Raw genomic sequence first — 7,891 nt, 5'->3', positions numbered from 1 at the left:
GCAAATATTTAAGCAATTCTGTTTAAATCTTTTATTGAAATAGTTTACAATGTTGTGCTTGTTTCAGGTGTACATACAGCAAAGTGATTTATATATAGATATATACATTCATTTTTTACATTCTCTTCCATTGTAGAAGAGAATCCAGAAGAAGTATCCATTATTAGAAGATACTGAGTATAGTTCCATGTGCTATACAGTAGGTCCTTGTTGGTTATCTATTTTATATATAGTAGTGTGTATATTTTAACTCCAAATTCCTAATCAATCCATCCTCCCCTTTCCCCTTTGGTTACCATAAGTTTGTTTTCTGTTTCTCTATTTCTATTTTGTAAGTAAGTTCATTTGTATCATTTTTTTTTTAGATTCCACATATAAGTGATATCATACATTTGTCTTTGGCTTACTTCAGTTAGTATGATAATCTCCAGGTCCATTCATGTTGTTGCAAATGGCATTATCTCATTCTTTTTTATGGCTGAGTAGTACTCCATTGTGTATATATACCGCATATTCTTTATCCTTCACCGATTTCATTTTAATGATCATTTAAGCTGACATGCAGGACTCATGAACACTCTTCTTGTTGTTGATTTGCTTTATTTTTCTATGGAAAGTGTGGGGATTATATATAAGGACATATATGCATCTATGTGTTATATAAATGTTTATACACACATATAAATGCATACATATATTCGGAGTCAAGTTTGAGGAATACTGTTCTACATGATTATCAAATACATGTTTGACTTCAGGTGAGGGATTAAATGGCAGAGAGGAAAGGGGGCAGGGAGTAAAGTAAAAAGGACATGGAGCAGATTTAGAAAGGGAAAGAGACAGGAGGAAGAGTTTGACAGTTTGGAAGAGGAAGTATTTGAAATATTTTTGTGTGGGGATGGACAAGCATGAACATTTGACTCACATAGTTCTGAGTTCAAATTCAAGTATCTGCTCCACTTCATCTAGTTGTATTTTACTGTATATGTTATTTAAACTTGCTGAGCTTTAGTTTCATTAGCTATAGATATGGGAAGAAATAATAATATCTACCTTAAGGATTGCTGTGGGAAGTGATGTATGTAAAATATCTGATACAAAGTAGGCACTCAAAAAATGCCAGTTTCGTCCTTTTTCCCTCTATACTCAGTGGGCTAACCAATAGGTTTTTTTCCTCCCCCCCTCAAGCTTTATAAAAATATAATTGATATATAACATCATAATGTGTTCAGTGTGATTATCTGATATATGCATATATTGCAAAATGTTTACCTAAATAAGGTGAGTTAACACATCCTGTTGTTTTTTCTATTATAGTGGGAACATTAATATTCTGTTCTGGTACCAACTTTCAAGTATACCATACAGTATTGAATATGTTTTTATTAAATGTCTATAAAGTACAAGAGGAAATGATGTGAATAAGAGGTAATATCATAGGCATTAGAAAAAACCTGAAGGGTTCTATACCATTGGTAGCTTTCACCTTGAGCCCCAATTGTCTGTATAAAGGAATCATTTAAAAAGTTCAGCTCAGTTCAGTTCAGTTCAGTCGCTCAGTCATGTCCGACTCTTTGTGACCCCATGAATTGCAGCACGCCAGGCCTCCCTGTCCATCACCAACTCCCAGAATTCACTCAAACTCATGTCCATTGAGTCAGTGATGCCATCCAGCCATCTCATCCTCTGTCGTCCCCTTTTCCTCCTGCCCCCAATCCCTCCCAGCATCAGAGTCTTTTCCAATGAGTCAACTCTTTGCATGAGGTGGCCAAAGTACTGGAGTTTCAGCTTTAGCATCATTCCTTCCAAAGAACACCCAGGACTGATCTCCTTTTTATTTTTACCGCAAACCTTGCATTATTCTGGATAAAGTTCTGGCTTCTGTAACAAATATATAAAGACAATATAACATTTTTGTCTTTCTAGTAAAAGTCCAAGCATAAGCAATCTGAAGTTTATATGATGGCTAAATGCCTAGGGGGTAGGATCAAACTTCCTTGTAATTTGTTGCTCTATCTTCCTGAAACATGGCTTCAAACCCTGAGTCCAAAATGGCTGCTCCAGCTCCTGCCATTATGTCTGCATCCCAGCCAGCAAGAAGAAGGAAACAGAAAGGGTATGTGCCTTTCAAGATCATGGCCTGAACATTGCATATATCACTGCAGTTCACATTCAGATGGCCTGAGCCATCACATGGCCACATCTAGCTACAAGGGAAGGTGACAAATGTGGTCTTGAGTTCAGTGACCATATTCCCAGTTAGTACTTGGGATGTTAGCAAATAAGGAGAGAGAAGTATTCTGTGTGTCCATGGAGGGGGGAGGATTAGCACACCTTTGTTCAGTCGCTCAGTCATGTCTGTCTCTGCGACCCCATGGCCTGCAGCAAACCAGGCTTTCCTGTCCTTTACCATCTCTGGAGTTTGCTCAAACTCATGCCCATTGAGTCGGTAACATCTTATCATTACCATTTTTGATTATCCACTCTACCAGTGAATTTATCTATTTTTGTATAGAAAATCACATAGAAATAAGACGTATTAATACACTGTATGTGCTAGTGGTAAACAACTTGCCTGCCAGTGCAGGAGACATGAGACGTGAGTTCGAACCCTGGGTCAGGAAGGTCCCCTGTAGGAGGGCATGGCAACCCACTCCAATATTCTTGCTTTAGAGAATCCCATGGACAGAGGAACCTGGCAAGCTATGGTCCATGGGATCCAAGAGTTGGACACGACTGAAGCAATGTAGCATGCACACATTACATTTTTAAACATGCCCCATACCAAGAGAAATTTTAGGAAGATGAGTATAACTATATTAGGTATCCTAAATGTTTTCCTGTATCCCAATGGAACATCTTGTTCACTTTGGAGAGTCTTAGTCTACATATGCCGATCAATTACATTTTTTCAAGCTGAATTGTCATGTCATGTTAAAAGCATACAAAGTTAAAAGCAACATGGAAATAACGGACAAAATGTAAAGGCACCCTGTTTTAAGGCTTAATTTATTGATCTCTTTGAGAAAGATGTTTTACGCATCAACTATGTTCAGTCATTGTGTTAAATGTTGGGGATCAGAGAGAGTCTCTACGCCTTAACACAGGACACGGGTCCCAAACCTCCAGGATCTAATGTCTGATGATATGAGGTGGAGCTGATGTAATAGTGATAAAGTGCACAATAAATATTATGCGTTTGAATCGTCCTGAAGCCATCCTCCCCACCCCCTCAGTCCATGGGAAAATTGTCTTCCATGAAACTGGTCCCAGGTGCCAAGAAGGTTGGGGACGACTGCCTTAATGCATTCTTAGGGTAGTAAGAGAGAGGGGAGAGAGTATTATAAACCAGTGTAGTAAGGGCTATTGTTGAGGTTTAAAGGCTCAGCATGAGGGTGAGGGGTTGCGGGGGGCGAGGGTGGTTCATAAAGGGTGCAGTATTGAGTTAGTTGAGTCTTGAGTGAGTCTGACCACAAGAAGAGGAGCAGAAGTATGTCCCTAGGAAGCTGAATAGGTTGACAAAAACGGAAGGCCTGCAATAGCATGGTTTCCTGTGGTTTAAGGATGTGTTTGCCAGCAAATCTGTGGGATGCAATAGACCCCACTGCAAGCAAGCCAGGGTCAGCACCTCTCAATGGTCCTTTACCCATCTCCTTTCTTGGTCCTGCCTCCATCCACATTTCCATGCCAGGCATGGTGTGGCCTTATGGTGATCACATCTATGCCCCACCAAGACCCATGTCCTCAGAGAATGCCCAGTGCTTCAACTTTTCCTTTTTGCCCCTTTAAAAGCCAATTACTTCTGGGTCATCCATCTCAGTCAGAGGTCACTAAAGTGTAAACAACATATAGCTACCAGATAGTCATCTCTGTGGCATTTTATTAGTGCCCTTGAAAGGTAATGCCATCCACCACAGGGCTGAGTTCTTACCATGTAGCCTATTGCAGTCACTATTTGGGTGATAGTCACAGACTGCCTCAAGAACCTTGAATCTCACCTTTATGTAGCCTTCAGCCAGCCTTGGAAACCCATTTCCCAGCATTTACCTTATGGTAGAACTGCAGTCCATGGCATTGCTAAGAGTTGGATACGACTGAACGACTTCACTTTCACTTTTCACTTTCATGCATTGGAGAAGGAAATGGCACCCCACTCCAGTGTTCTTGCCTGGAGAATCCCAGGGACGGGGGAGCCTGGTGGGCTGCCGTCTATGGGGTCACACAGAGTCAGACACGACTGAAGTGACTTAGCAGCAGCAGCAGAATGTCTTCCTGCTTTTTCATATCCCTTGTATTTTTTTCAGACATTTGGAACTACCAGACCAGAGTACAAACCCACTCTAAAAATCCAAGATGGAGCTAGGAAAATGCTCAGAGACTGCTAAGAGTGTTGAGATGTCCTGGGGGAAGCTAATCTCTGCACACCAGTATCCATTTTATGACTTTTCCCTGCCCCGATTTAGAGTGACGTGAGAGATTTCTGTTGTCATTGACCTTACGGGTCCCCAGTCCTTAAGGAACACTTTCCCTCTTCAGCCAGGCAGGTGTGAGCAGAGAAGAAGGGAAGATGTGGAAGGATGATATTATGCTTTCTGGGTTCTTTGCAGTAAGAATTAATCCAAAATTAATTCCCCTGGAGGGGATTGTAAGACATCCCCTCCAGAATAGGACATCCCCTTCCGTTGTAGGATGTCCCCCTCTGTCCATGGGAGCTGGACAGACAAGCCACAGGTCTCTGTCTTCTTCCAGGTGGGTCATAAGCTTGTATTTCCCTCTCCTCTTTGAGATAAGATGTGGCCATGTAATTTGCTGGGGTTAGTAAAAGATGAGTGAAAATGCATGTCACTTCCAGGAGGAAGCGTTTCTTTTCCTTCATGTTCAATAGTGAAATTTTATTGTTGTAATTTCCCTGGTACTTAAAAAATATTAGTAGTAGTGATAATATTTGGGCTTCCCTGGTGACTCATCTGGTAAAGAATCCGCCTGCAATGTGGGAGACCTGGATTTGATCCCTGGGTTGGGAACGCAGATCCCTGGAGAAGGGAGTGGCTACCCACTCCAGTATTCTGGCCTGGAGAATTCCATGGACTGTATAGTCCATGGGTCACAAAGAGTCGGACATGACTGAGTGACTTTCACTTCTATTAGTAGTGATCCAAGTAAATTTTGAACACATTATATTCAGACCCAGGGCAAAAAGAACTATAAATAAATTCTAAACTGCTTTCGTAGGTCTAATTTTCACAGTGGTATAAGTTAGCAATGTTAAAACAACTTTCTATGTGATCTAGGAGTGAATAAATGAGTAAATATATTGAGAATAATGAGAACTGGATTTTTCATTGTTAGAGAAGAAGTTGTAAATGTGGAAACGAGAAAGACTAGAAGGTATAGATAGAGATATGTGGATACAGATATAAACATAGAAGTACTTGTATATGTATATGTACATTCTTTTTGTTTTCTCCTAGCTCTGTCTGCTAAAAGGGTCCCTGTAGCAGTGAACACATTTTGTTCTTAAATCTTGGTTTCTAAAAACCATTCTCCACTTACAGGTTCCAGAGATCCTTACAGAAATGGCTCATTCCAGGCAGGGGCAGACCAGGAGGAAGCTTTTTTTTTTTTTAATTTATTTACTTTTGGCTATGCAGGGTTTTAATTGCTGCCCGAGGGCAACAAGAACCTAGTATAGCCAATAAATAAATAATAAAATACAAACATATGTAAATTAAAATATTTTATATATACATATATAAGAATGAGATAAAAATACAGATGACAGTCCTAATATTTTCCACCAGGGAAACTCCCAGGAAGAAGCTTTAAGAGCCTGTGTACTATTTGGCTCTGTTGCTTCTCTTTTCCATAAGGATGGCAGAAACACAGCTTAAGGCCAAGCATCCGTCATCCTGGGACCTTAAATGACTAACGATGAACAGGGTCCCCCTGCAAACTCGAATAGAACAGGGAACCTGGACTAGAAATAATCTTCTGTTTTGTGAGGCCACTGAGATTTGGGGGGTGGCTACTCCAGCATAAATTGGCTTATCTGATGTACCTGTGTCAGTTTTAAATCTCTTGGTTTCAGGTCATGGAAATCAACATGAACTAACAAACATTAAAAGAGAGCTATAATATGGGATTCAGGGTATGTCCTAGAATCCATGAACAGGAATGTAGCTAGGCCTCAGGAAGGCAGTAGTACCAGGAGTCTTGGAGACTGAAAATTCTCCTCCATATCAATATGAATAGAAACCCATAATTTTAGCTGGGCACATGGACACTCAGAATAAAAACCACATTTTCTAATCATTCTTGCAGCTCAGTGTAGTGATGAAACTGGCTTTGGGGTATAAGTAATATTCACCTCTGGGGCTCTTTGAAGAGGAAGGACATGTCCCACTTTCTACTTTCTCTCTTCCTACTGGTTGGAATCCAACACAATGGCAGGAGTTGGAGCAGCCATTTTCAACCATCAGTAGAAAGCTACATATTTAGAATGGAAAAGTAACTAGCTAAAGGAGTCTGAGTCTCTTACATCATTTAGATCCCACATAAAGGCTGGAGTACCTATTCAGTTTTGTTTTAGTTTTGTGAGAGGGAAATAAATTATCTAATTTAAACCACTATATATTTCAGCTCTTTTGTAGGGCAGTCTAACTTGTATCCTAGTTAGCACACCATGATCTGGAAAGATGCTGGGACACTCCCTCCACTTTCTTTGTGCTTCTTTCTGTTCCCTTCTGTGTCCCTGCTTCATTCTTTTCTTTTTCTATGGATCTGTTTTTCTCTGCTTTTCAATCTCTTTATAGAAAACATGGCTTCTCCCAAGAAGTACCATGCTTATTTACAGAACAAATATTGAAGACCAATTCTGTGCTGAGAACTGTGATAAGCAGTAGTTACAGAACAGTAAATAGAACAGATCCTTTTTTCATGGTGCTTACAGACTAGAGGGAACAGAGAGTAGAGGTTGAAATAAACACAAAACAAAGACAGAGAATGACTATCATGGCATTTGGAAATATAAAAGAACTTCGTTAAGGATCAAGTAAAGAAAGATATGAGAATGGAATCGTAGGCAGGGTCTAGATGAAGGAAGTTTCTAAGCTGTGTTAAGGATATTGGCATAAAATATGGACCAGATATTTCCAGAGTGTAGAAGTAGTTCCACTGGGGTTTTGGAAGAAAATATCTGAATTGTCATCTGTATTTTTATCCCATTCTTATATATATATATTATATTTTATTATTTATTTATTGGCTGCACTGGGTCCTCGTTGCTGAGCAGGGTTTCCTCTAGTTGCAGCAAGAGGGGGCTACTCTCTGGTTGCAATGTGCAGCTTCTCGTTGTGGTGACTTCTCTTATTGTGGAGCCCAGGCTCTAGCGCTCATGGGCTTCACTAATTGTGGCACATGGGCTTAGTTGTTCTGAGGCATGTGGGATCTTCCCAGACCAGGGATCTAACCTGTGTCTCTTGCATTGCAAGACAGATTCTTAACCACTGGACCACCAGGGAAGCAATATCTCATTCTTTTAAAATCTGTTGGTCTGATTCTTTATGATGTATGTAATCAATTAGTACAGTAGCACATGTTTATAATTTATATGTAATTAATCAGGGAAGAGTTAGAAGCTGGAGGTAGCACGATCAAGTTTGCCACTTAAAAACAATACAGAAGCTGCAGGATTGGAAAATAGATTGAAGTAAAGCAAGATTATAGGCAGGGAGTCTGATCAGAAAGCTGCAGAAGAACAGCTGAGAGATTATGAAGACTTGAACTAGGTAGTGGTTGAGCAGATTGCAGAAATGGTTTGCAAATAGAATTTTAGGACCTGGTGTCTTATTGACTGTGGGCTTGGAGGAGACAGAGAAACAAAAGATGGTAC

Source organism: Bubalus kerabau, chromosome 13, assembly GCF_029407905.1.
Source record: "Bubalus kerabau isolate K-KA32 ecotype Philippines breed swamp buffalo chromosome 13, PCC_UOA_SB_1v2, whole genome shotgun sequence".
Lineage (NCBI taxonomy): Eukaryota > Metazoa > Chordata > Mammalia > Artiodactyla > Bovidae > Bubalus > Bubalus kerabau.
Note: the sequence above shows the minus strand (reverse complement) of the source record.